The sequence below is a fragment of the Pongo abelii genome, chromosome 7 (genome assembly GCF_028885655.2).
Source record: "Pongo abelii isolate AG06213 chromosome 7, NHGRI_mPonAbe1-v2.0_pri, whole genome shotgun sequence".
Taxonomy (NCBI): Eukaryota; Metazoa; Chordata; class Mammalia; order Primates; family Hominidae; genus Pongo; species Pongo abelii.
In genome coordinates, this window is record NC_071992.2 from 136,120,070 (window position 1) to 136,132,785 (window position 12,716).

Here is a 12,716-nt window from a genome sequence, read left to right on the forward strand (position 1 = left end):
TATATATGAAAGTGACGTACACAGAATATATTCACTGCAAAAAGTGGGGTTTATTCCCTGTAGTGGTATATGACTGTGTTCTACACTGAAGTGTGAAATGCCCCTTAATCATCTTAAGTTATAGTGTGGTTGATAAAATAAGACTATACCAAAGCTCTTCCTATTTTGTTCTGAGGAACTGACAATAATAAAACTGTTTAGGGATATGGTTTTGAGGGAATTACCTAATGTATGACTCTGATTCATTTTCCTTCACATTGCCGATCACATTCTACAAACCAGTCATCAATAAAATAAATTCTAACAGTAGAAACAAATTCTCCTGTTATACAGTGAGCATAGCCTAAATCATCTTGAGAGAGGATTAGCAGGCCTTGATGCCACGATAAGGAACATTTTTCATCTTGCTATACTTGAAGAGCCAGAAGCCATCACATAATATCTAAAGACATCCCAGTATAAGCAATAGGAGTGAGCTAGTTTTTCCTCTAACATTGTATTATGAAAAATTTCAAATGTACAGAAAAGTTTAAATAATTTTACAGTGAACACTCATGTCCACCACTTAAGATTCCACAATTAACATTTCACTGTATTGCTTTATCACATAACTATCCATCTAGCTCTCCCTCTATCCATCCATCAATTAATTCATCTTTTTTTGGAAAGTATTTCAGAGTACGTTGTAGACAATAATACACTTTTCCTAAAACCTTCAGCCCTCAGTGTGCTAACTAGTATTCACTATTTGCTTTTGGTTCTTTTTTTCAGAGATAAAATTTATATAGAATAAAATATACCATTTGATGAATATTGGCTAATGCAATTGCAAATCTATGCAACCCAAATCCCTATCCAGATATTTTTTAATGCTTTTGACTGCAAGAAACAGACAATCAACTTAAACTTATTGCCTCCTATAAGTGGAAGTTCAGGAGATACAATGCCTTACAATTTAATTCATTCTCTGCAATTCTTTTGGTTCTCTCTTGTAGCTCCTTCATGTGCCAGCTCTTTTATTGGTTGGCTTCATCTTCCAGCCAGTGGTAGAACAGGAATTTCAGGCCTCATATGGCTTATAATAATGTCTGGGAGAAGGAGAAGAAGCATTTCCATTCAGGATTCCAATCACAAGTCCTGAGGTTCACCCTGATTTCACTGGTTAGGTCACATGCCTATTCCTGAGTCGGTGGGATTGTAGCCAGGGGAGGGGAATGACACAAGCCAAGGAGGCATCTCCCCCAATACACACACACAGACACACACACATACATATACACACACAGACACACACATATACACACAGATACACACACACAGACACACACATACACACATAGACACATACAGGAGTCACTCCACGATTCACGCACAACCCTATTCTACCACTTCCAGAAAAACTGCGCTGGTTAATATAATTTTCTACTATTTTGAGAAAGGGAAAAACCCACTAGTACATGTTGTTTTGAGAAAAAGAAAAATAGTGTCACAAATTAGAAAATACTCCAGTGAAAAGACAATCTTTTATTTCTTTGCAAATGTAAAACTACGATGCAGGAGGTCAACACTGTGATAGTAATCCTTACATTTATAATAGGCAACTATATTTCAGCTAATTTTATGAGAATTTCTTTTAAACAAACCTTATTTTTGGCAAATGATACCATTTCTTCACTTGCTCAGCTCACATTTACTCAGTGCCTGCTATTTGTCGGGCATCTCAGTACTAGCTGTGAGAGATACCAAGTGAAATAAGAGAAGGTTCTCATTCTTGAGCAGCTCAAAATATATCCTGCCCAGTTTTACCAAGTGTGTGTACTAAGTGGAATTCATGACCTAAAACCACATTATATTAAAGACTATGGAGAAATGGTTATGTGTTTTTACCAGTCCCTTCCCCTTCCCCTCCCCGCTCCCCTCCCATCCCCCGTCCCCTCCCCTCCCCTCCCTTCCCCTTCCCTTCTCTTATTTCTGGAGTTTTACTCACTCTGTCACCCGGGCTGGAGTTCAGTGGTGTAATCTCAGCTCGCTACAACCTCCGCCTCCAGGGTTCAAGTGATTCTCCTGCTTCAGCCTACCAAGTAGCTGTGATTACAGGCATGCAACACCACGCCCAGCTAATTTTTTCATTTTTAGTAGAGATGGGGTTTCACCATGTTGGCCAGGCTGGTCTCTAACCCCTGACCTGACCTCAAGTGATCCTCCCGCCTCAGCCTCCCCAAGTGCTAGGATTACAGGTGTGAGCCACCGCGGCTGTTTTTGTTTTCTCTTCTTTCTTTGTTTTGTTTATTGGACACATGGTCTTGCTCTGTCACCCGGGCTGAAGTGCAGGGGCATGATCACAGCACACTGTAGCCTTAACCCTACCCACTCAAGTGAGCCTCCCGCCTCAGCCTCTGAGTAGCTGGGACTACAGGTGTGTGCCAACACACCTGGCTAATTTTTTTTTATTTTTAGTAGAGTCGACGTCTCACTGTATTGCTCAAGCTGTTCTCAAACTCCTGGGTTCAAGTAATCCTCCCGCCTTGGCTTCCCAAAGTGTTGGAATTACAAAGGTGAACCACTGTACTGGGCCTCATTTATTTTTTTTTACTACAGCAATTAATTTAAAATGTTATTTGTTTTATTAGAAAGAGAACAAAGAGAACACAACATCATATTTTTCTCCTTCTAGGAGAAAGAACTCCTCCAAATAGAATAACCAAATGATGCCACACTCGTACGTAACTATGTTTCTTCTGAAATTATACTGCATCCTTAGAATTATGATACTATACTATTAGAATTGTCAGACATCAAGCCCTCCCCTCCCTTTAGCTCTCGACTTGGCAGAAGTGTCGAAAAGCTATAGAAAAGATTGGATTGTACATTTTGAAGCCAAAAGTTGACTCAACAGTGGCATAAAGGGCTCTGTCTTCCTGTTGAATTCTGGGCAGAATTTTTCTCAGTGCCTCATTACTAGTTTGATAAACAGTCAACAATCAACAATCTTGATTGATAAACAAGAATTCTTTATCCAAGGCTGGCAGGGTGGCTCATGCCTGTAATCCCAGCACTTTGGGAGGCCGAGGCAGGCAGATGGCTTGAGGCCAGGAGTTTGAGACCAGCTTGGCCAATATGGTGAAACCCCGTCTCTACTAAAAATATAAAAATTAGCCGGGTGTGGTGGTGCACGCCTGTAGTCCCAGCTACTCAGGAGGCTGAGGCAGAAGAATTGCTTGAACCTGGGAGGTAGAGGTTGCAGTGAGCAGAGATTACGCCATTGCACTTCAGCCTGGGTGACAGAGCAAGACTCTGTCTCAGAAAAAAAAAAAAAAAAAGACTTCTTTATCTGTTCATTTGTATTTGTCCTGAGGTAAAATCAATTTTATGAAGGGGTGTATATCACATAGGAGTGGGAGTTGGGAGGATGCCTGGGCGGAAAAGGGCAAAAGCACATATTATGGAAATCTCATGTCTCATACATTATTCATATAATGAATTTATTTAAAAGTTTGTACACAATAACTTTAATAAATATTTTGATGATAATTCAATAGCTATAAAAACTGAGAAACATTAAAATGAGGTTATTCAAAATCTAAGGGTGGAGGAGTTAGGGAGTATTGAAGATGTTATTAGGCATCCTTGGCAAAGAAGGACACTGAAAAAAGGAAGTCATACTTCTAACACAAGGGAAGATAACTGTCTTAGAAACTTCCACAGAAGCTGGGTGTGGTGACTCACGTCTGTGATCCCAGCCCTTTGGGAGGCTGAGGTGGGAAGATGGCTTGAGCCTAGGAGTTTCAGACCAGCCTGGGCAACATTGGGAGACCCCATCTCTACAGAAATTTAAAAAATTAGCCAGGTGTGTTAGTGCATACCTGTGATCTGAGCTACTCGGGAGGCTAAGGTGGGAGGATCACTTAAGCCCAGGAGGTGGAGACTGCAGTGAGCCATGTTCTGGCTACTGCACTCCAGCCTGGGTGACAGAGCGAGAGCTTGTCTCAGAAAAGAAAAAAGAGGAGAGGAGAAGAGAGGGGAGGGGAGAGGAGGGGTGGAGAGGGGATGGGAGGGGAGGGAAGGGAAGGGGAGGGGAGGGGAAGACGGGGAGGGGAGGGGAGAGGAGAGGAGGACAGGGGAGAGGAGTGGAGAAGGGAAAGGAGTGCAGGGCAAGGGGGCTTAAGACCATAAACCTAGAATAAGTGATAAAGAGCCTATGTTGTGGGAAACCAGGCCAGAATTGACCCTTTAGCTTCTGGGTTGCCCCTCTGACCTAACAAGCTTGTGGCAGTAGCTCAGTACAGTATGAAGATCTTCTCATGACTTTTAGATGAATTTGGGACAAAAAGTTAGAGGTGATGATAATCATTGTAGAGGAGGGTGATCAAGGTGTCTTTTTTGTTGTTGTTTTGTTTTGTTTTGTGTTTTTAGACAGAGTCCCACTCTGTTGCCCAGGCTGGAGGGCAGTGGTGCAATCTTGGCTCACTGGGACATCTGCCTCCTGGGTTCAAGTGATTCTTGTGCCTCCGCCTCCTGAGAAGCTGGGATTACAGGCATGGGCCACTACACCCAGCTATTTCGGGTCGAGACAAAGATTCCCAGGCTGATCTCAAACTCCTGACCTGAAGTGATCCACTTACCTTCACCTCTGAAAGTGCTGGGATTACAGGTGTGAGCCATTATGCCTGGCAAGGTGTCCATTTTTATATGAGTTTTTTGTTTGTTTGGTTGGTTGGTTGTTGTTGTTGTTGTTGTTTGAGACAGGGTCTCACTCTGTCACCCAGGCTGGAGTGCAGTGGCACAATCTTGGCTCACTGCAACCTCCCTCTCCCAGGTTCAAGTGATTCTCTTGACTCAGCCTCCCAAGTAGCTGGGATTACATGCACCTGCCACCATGCCCAGCTAATTTTTGTATTTTTAGTAGAGATGGGGTTTCACCATGTTGGCCAGGCTGGTCTTGACCTCCTGACCTCAGGTGATCCACCCACCTCGGCCTCCCAAAGTGTTGGGATTACAGGCATGAGCCACCATGCCTGGCCTATATGTGAGTTTTGAAGAAATGCAACAATTCAGTCATTTGTTAAATAATAGTGATAGCAACAATTAAAAGAACTAGAAAAGCAAGAGCAAACACATTCAAAAGCTAGCAGAAGGCAAGAAATAACTAAAATCAGAGCAGAACTGAAGGAAATAGAGACAAAAAAAACCCTTCAAAAAATTAATGAATCCAGGAGCTGGCTTTTTGAAAGGATCAACAAAATTGATAGACCGCTAGCAAGACTGATAAAGAAAAAAAGAGAGAAGAATCAAATAGACGCAATAAAAAATGATAAAGGGGATATCACCACCGATCCCACAGAAATACAAACTACCATCAGAGAATACTACAAACACCTCTACACAAATAAACTAGAAAATCTAGAAGAAATGGATAAATTCCTCGACACATACACTCTCCCAAGACTAAACCAGGAAGAAGTTGAATCTCTGAATAGACCAATAACAGGATCTGAAATTGTGGCAATAATCAATAGCTTACCAACCAAAAAGAGTCCAGGACCAGATGGATTCACAGCCGAATTCTACCAGAGGTACAAGGAGGAACTGGTACCATTCCTTCTGAAACTATTCCAATCAATAGAAAAAAAGGGAATCCTCCCGAACTCATTGTATGAGGCCAGCATCATCCTGATACCAAAGCCGGGCAGAGACACAACCAAAAAAGAGAATTTTAGACCAATATCCTTGATGAACATTGATGCAAAAATCCTCAATAAAATACTGGCAAACCGAGTCCAGCAGCACATCAAAAAGCTTATCCACCATGATCAAGTGGGCTTCATCCCTGGGATGCAAGCCTGGTTCAATATACACAAATCAATAAATGTAATCCAGCATATAAACAGAACCAAAGATAAAAACCACATGATTATCTCAATAGATGCAGAAAAGGCCTTTGACAAAATTCAACAACGCTTCATGCTAAAAACTCTCAATAAATTAGGTATTGATGGGACATATCTCAAAATAATAAGAGCTATCTATGACAAACCCACAGCCAATATCATACTGAATGGGCAAAAACTGGAAGCATTCCCTTTGAAAACTGGCACAAGACAGGGATGCCCTCTCTCACCACTCCTATTCAACATAGTGTTGGAAGTTCTGGCCAGGGCAATTAGGCAGGAGAAGGAAATAAAGGGTATTCAATTAGGAAAAGAGGAAGTCAAATTGTCCCTGTTTGCAGATGACATGATTGTATATCTAGAAAACCCCATTGTCTCAGCCCAAAATCTCCTTAAGCTGATAAGCAACTTCAGCAAAGTCTCAGGATACAAAATCAATGTACAAAAATCACAAGCATTCTTATACACCAATAACAGACAAACAGAGAGCCAAATCATGAGTGAACTCCCATTCACAATTGCTTCAAAAAGAATAAAATACTTAGGAATCCAACTTACAAGGGATGTGAAGGACCTCTTCAAGGAGAACTACAAACCACTGCTCAATGAAACAAAAGAGGATACAAACAAATGGAAGAACATTCCATGTTCATGGGTAGGAAGAGTCAATATCGTGAAAATGGCCATACTGCCCAAGGTAATTTATAGATTCAATGCCATCCCCATCGAGCTACCAATGACTTTCTTCACAGAATTGGAAAAAACTACTTTAAAGTTCATATGGAACCAAAAAAGAGCCCACATCACCAAGTCAATCCTAAGCCAAAAGAACAAAGCTGGAGGCATCATACTACCTGACTTCAAACTATACTACAAGGCTACAGTAACCAAAACAGTGTGGTACTGGTACCAAAACAGAGATACAGATCAGTGGAACAGAACAGAGCCCTCAGAAATAACACCACATATCTACAACCATCTGATCTTTGACAAACCTGACAAAAACAAGCAATGGGGAAAGGATTCCCTATTTAATAAATGGTGCTGGGAAAACTGGCTAGCCATATGTAGAAAGCTGAAACTGGATCCCTTCCTTACACCTTATACAAAAATTAATTCAAGATGGATTAAAGACTTAAACGTTAGACCTAAAACCATAAAAACCCTAGAAGAAAACCTAGGCATTACCATTCAGGACATAGGCATGGGCAAGGACTTCATGTCTAAAACACCAAAAGCAATGGCAACAAAAGCCAAAATTGACAAATGGGATCTAATTAAACTAAAGAGCTTCTGCACAGCAAAAGAAACTACCATCAGAGTGAACAGGCAACCTACAAAATGGGAGAAAATTTTCGCAACCTACTCATCTGACATAGGGCTAATATCCAGAATCTACGATGAACTCAAACTAATTTACAAGAAAAAAACAAACAACCCCATCAAAAAGTGGGCAAAGGATATGAACAGACACTTCTCAAAAGAAGACATTTATGCAGCCAAAAGACACATGAAAAAATGCTCATCATCACTGGCCCTCAGAGAAATGCAAATCAAAACCACAATGAGATACCATCTCACACCAGTTAGAATGGCAATCATTAAAAAGTAAGGAAACAACAGGTGCTGGAGAGGATGTGGAGAAATAGGAACACTTTTACACTGTTGGTGGGACTGTAAACTAGTTCAACCCTTGTGGAAGTCAGTGTGGCGATTCCTCAGGGATCTAGAACTAGAAATACCATTTGACCCAGCCGTCCCATTACTGGGTATATACCCAAACGACTGTAAATCATGCTGCTATAAAGACACATGCACACGTATGTTTATTGTGGCACTATTCACAATAGCAAAGACTTGGAACCAACCCAAATGTCCAACAATGACAGACTGGATTAAGAAAATGTGGCACATATATACCATGGAATACTATGCAGCCATAGAAAATGATGAGTTCATGTCCTTTGTAGGGACATGGATGAAATTGGAAATCATCATTCTCAGTAAACTATCGCAAGGACAAAAAACCAAACACCACATGTTCTCACTCATAGATGGGAATTGAACAATGAGAACACATGGACACAGGAAGGGGAACATCACATTCTGGGGACTGTTGTGGGGTGGGGGGAGGGGGGAGGGATAGCATTAGGAGATATACCTAATGCTAAATGACAAGTTAATGGGTGTAGCATACCAGCATGGCACATGTATACATATGTAACTAACCTGCACATTGTGCATATGTACCCTAAAACTTAAAGTATAATAATAATAAAAAAAAATAGTGATAGCAATGTGTCATGTCCTATTTTATGCTTTTATATGTACATTATTTCCTTGAATTCTTACAATAATTTTATTATCTCCATTTTAAAATGGAAGAAACCAAGGCATGAGCAACTTGCCACGGTCACACATGTGGTAAGTATGGGAGCTTGGTTTATTGGTTTTGAATCCAGGCCTCTCAGAATACATACATACAGCTGTGGAAGTAGCCCTGTAAAATATCAAGAAGTAGGGCTTATTCTCTTTGCCTTCAGGTCGCGGTCTAAGCAGGATGGGAAGGAGGAAAAGACATGCATTTAGGTACTAATTCAAAAGGGCAATATATAGAATGGTTTAAACAATGATGGGGATTTCTTAAGCTTATGTAACATTAAATTTCAGGAGAGGGTTTGATCAGAATTTCAGGTCTATTCCTCCCATCCAAGTACCCAGGCTGGAGGACAGTGGTGCAATCTTGGCTCACTGGAACATTCTGTGGACAGGCCTGTAATCACAGGATTACAGGCCTGTCCCTGCTTAGCTTCCGAGATCAGATGGGATCCGGCGTGTTCAGAGTGGTAAGGCTGTAGACTCAAGTCTATTTCTCTTAAATTTCCTTGATTCTACTCTGAGCATTCACGATGTCTTCATGAAGACTTCTTTTATAGTCATACAATGGCCACCCACAGCAATCAAGACTGAAGACAGGGCTGTCTGCCATTCACCATCCACAAAAGTTGTGAGCTCTGATCTTTTTGAATCATCTTAACTCACAGACCCACTAGATACTAAGGCACAGCAATGTCCTTCATTGGTTGAAGAAAATATTCCACAGAAAAAGATACAGGCTGGGAAAAATTAGGAGACGTTAGTGTACATTTTGTTCTTTACTACTTACAATGTGATTGTCCTGGTAAACCTCCTCACCGTGAGGATGGCCTGTTCATCATGCTCACTCCTTCACCCCAAACCATTCCCTTACTTGGAAGATATGCCTGTCCCCCCCTACAAAGATTTACTCAGTAATAAAGTAAAATAGAGCTCTCAACATATGACTGAAGTGGTAATTGGCTTATGTTCAAATTTCATGGAATGATTTTTGTATTACTTGAGTTTTGATGTCTTTCCAAGAAACACCTCCACCCAGAGAGAGTCCCAGCCAAAGCTGTATAAAAGTCATCTCTTTGTATAAGCAAAGCTACTTAGGGAATAATTAAGTTGCAGACTTCTGGGAAAACTGCAAAGTGTTCTTTACTTGCATAACTCAACTGAGTAAAGGTCTTTCAGGTCGTGTGTTTCAATATATTTGTCATCCCCTCAGCCTCTGTTGGAGCTACCTTTGTTTTTTTGTTTTTTTGTTTTTTGTTTTGTTTTGTTTTGTTTTTTGAGACAGAGTCTGGCTGTGTCACCCAGGCTGGAGTACAGTGGTGCAATCTTGGCTCACTGCAACCTCCGTCTCCTGGGTGCAAGCAATTCTCCCACTTCAGCCTCCCGTGTAGCTGGGACTACAGGCACGTGCCACCACGCCCGGCTAATTTTTGTATTTTTAGTAGAGACGGGGTTTTGCCATGTTGGCCAGACTGGTCTCAAACTCCTGACCTCAAGTGATCCACATGCCTTGGTATCCCAAAGTGCTGGGATTACAGGCATGAGCTACTATACCTGGCCTGGAGCTACCTTTGATTATCAAGGTGTCAATTTTTTTCTCCACTATTAATAAGATTAAGCTTATACCTCAGTATATCATTGCATTGACATTACAACAGTAACTTTGGCATTGATTTTGTACTGCATCTTACCATAAACATAAGTAATAGGAATGAATCCAAATAAAAGTGATTTTATGCTCAGATAATACTGTATGAGTTTAGCCTTTTATTCTATGGAATGGGTAGCACGTGTCCACATGCAGCAAACCTTTTGTACTCAAGTACTGACAAGGAACTGTGATATGAAAAGCATGATTTTTCTTATGCCTGTGTTGACTACAAAAGAGAGAAGCTCCAGTTAAACCCATTGAGAAGCATCTATGAAATACAAGAAGCTGGGCTTGGAGCCAACACATTTGTCTACATGTTCTCCATTTGCTGAGTCTGCGCTAATGAGAGCTTTAAGCCAAGAAGAGCAGAGTCTGATTACTAAGGACTTTATTATAATTTTTTTTTTTTTTTTTTTTTTTGAGATGGAGTCTCGCCCTGTTGCCCAGGCTGGAGTGCAGTGGCACGATCTTGGCTCACTGCAACCTCCATTTCCCAGGTTCAAGCGATCCTCCTGCCTCAGCCCCCCTAGTAGCTGGGATTACAGACACGCACCACGAGGCCCAGCTAAATTTTGTATTTTTAGTAGAGATGGGGTTTCACCATGTTGGCCAGGCTGGTCTCGAACTCCTGATCTCAGGTGATCTACCCGCCTCGGCCTCCCAAAGTGCTGGGATTACAGGCATGAGCCACCGCGCCCGGCAGACTTTATTATAATTTACAATTACATCTTTCAAGTGAAGGTATAGTGGTTAAGGGCAGGAATTCTTTAGAAACCACTATCCCGATGCACCAGGATTTATTGAGCCATTTTGTTTATCATGGGACAAAAAGTTATTTGATTATTTATATGCTTAATTAACCAGGGGGAATCTCTTCAATTGTCTTCTTCTGCTTTGGGTGGTTATTCGACTGCTAGATAATTTCTTTCCCTAAAGGGGAACACAGAGAAGGGGAGGAAGTTGGTTTGGCTACTTGTCAGCAGTTCTGGAAGAACGTTTATTTAGGGAGGAGTTTGAAATCTGTGAGAATTTGGGGATTATCTGGACATTTTCAGTTCCTTCATGTTGTTCCTGTCTATCTGTAGTCTATGATTTCCTGGTTGAAGCCAGACTTACTGAGAGTGCATGAAGTTAGTGGATGAATCTCATAAAGATCTTCTCTCCTAGGCCAGGCCTGGTGGCTTGTGCCTGTAATCCCAGCTCTTTGGGAGACCGCAGTGGGCAGATCACTTGAGGTCAGGAGTTTGAGACCAGTTTGACCAACATGGTGAAACCCTGTCTCTACTAAAAATATAAAAATTAGTGGGTGTGGTGTCATGCACCTGTAACCCCAGCTACTCAGGAGGCTGAGGCAGGAGAATTGCTTGAACCTGGTGACAGAGAAGACTCCATCTCAAAAAAAAAAAAAAAAAAAATCTCTCCATAGGTTCTTGAGATTCAGAACACTGCTCTGTCGCCTGTGACTCTGCTACCCTACCAGTGTTCCTCCATTGATTCTCCAGCCTCTGCCAGAGAAAACTTCTAGTGGCCAGAACTCTATCTCATCTTCATGAGCTTCTAAACAGACAGGTGTTGAGGGGAAGGCCACCATCACTATGGTAGTCATACTAACGGGATCTATATGCTTTTGGGGAAATCATTGCAATCTTTATTAACAGCTTGTGTGAAAGGAAATTTTCTTATGATATTTATCCTCACAGTTGTTTTGTTTTTTGGTACAAGGTCTTCCTTTGTTGCCCAGGCTGAAATGCAGTGGTGTGATGAGGGCTCACTGCAGCCTTGATCTCCTGGGCTCAAGCGATCCTTCCACCTTAGCTTCCCCTTGAGTAGCTGGGACTGTAGGTGCACACCACCACACCCAGCTAATTAAAATTTGTTGTCGTTGTTGTTGAGACAGGGTCTCACTATGTTGTCCAGGCTGGACTCAAACTCCTGGGCTCAAGCGAGCCTCCCACCTCGGCCTCCCAAAGTGCTGGGATTATGTCTTGGGTGTGAACCACTGCACCTGGCCTCTAATAGTTCTTAAACATCAGTAATTGAATTTACTATTATTAATAGAACATAGCCACAGTTAGTTAATATGCCTGGAGAATCCTGGGAATTGGACTTTCATGGAAAGTTCAGTATAGTATGTAACAAAGACAATACTTATTTATAACTACCCTGGGGTCTATTCAGAATCTTTTTCAAAGGTTACATCTGAAAAATGCAGTTTGTCACTTAAAATTTGCCTACATTAGAAGGTAGACATTTTGTACCACACGAGGCCATGTGGCTTTGGGAATCGAATCTGTGTGACCTGAAATGCATTCCATGGTAGAACGTTGTCAAAGTGAGGTATGTTTTTCTCATAGGGCAGATGTTTTCTACTTGAAGAGCCCCTATGTCCCATTTGATAATTTTCCTGGATAAAGGTCAAGGTGATTGCAGGCCTGTCTCCCCGTCTCCTTCAGACTTTCAGGAATGGAAAGTATAAGCAATAGTTGAAACCTGAAAGAGAAGTACAACTGTAATTGCTGGACTCATTATTCTAGTGACTTAAAAGAATGGGCGCCCTTCCTGCATTGAGCCTTTTAGTACCTTGTATAGACTTCCATCAGAGGGTCTACAGCCTTGCACATTTCTGTCCTGTTTGTGTGGTGAAGTACATAAAGGTGAATACCACAACATTTTATGGTCCAGATTAAGGAACAGCTTAACTGGGCACCCATAAATGCAAAGGATCAGCAAGAAGGGACGTACAGTCCTCTGTCCTCTTAATATCCTACAATGAGTTGGGCAGGTACATGAAGCTGTCTGGC

The 12,716-nt window shown here is 41.6% G+C and overlaps 1 protein-coding gene across 3 annotated transcripts in view; it reads left to right on the plus strand.

Moving 5' to 3' along the window:
- DEPTOR (DEP domain containing MTOR interacting protein) overlaps positions 1–12,716 on the plus strand; it is a 190,380-nt gene that overhangs the window by 11,839 nt on the left and 165,825 nt on the right. The gene's annotated exons all lie outside the window — the stretch shown is intronic.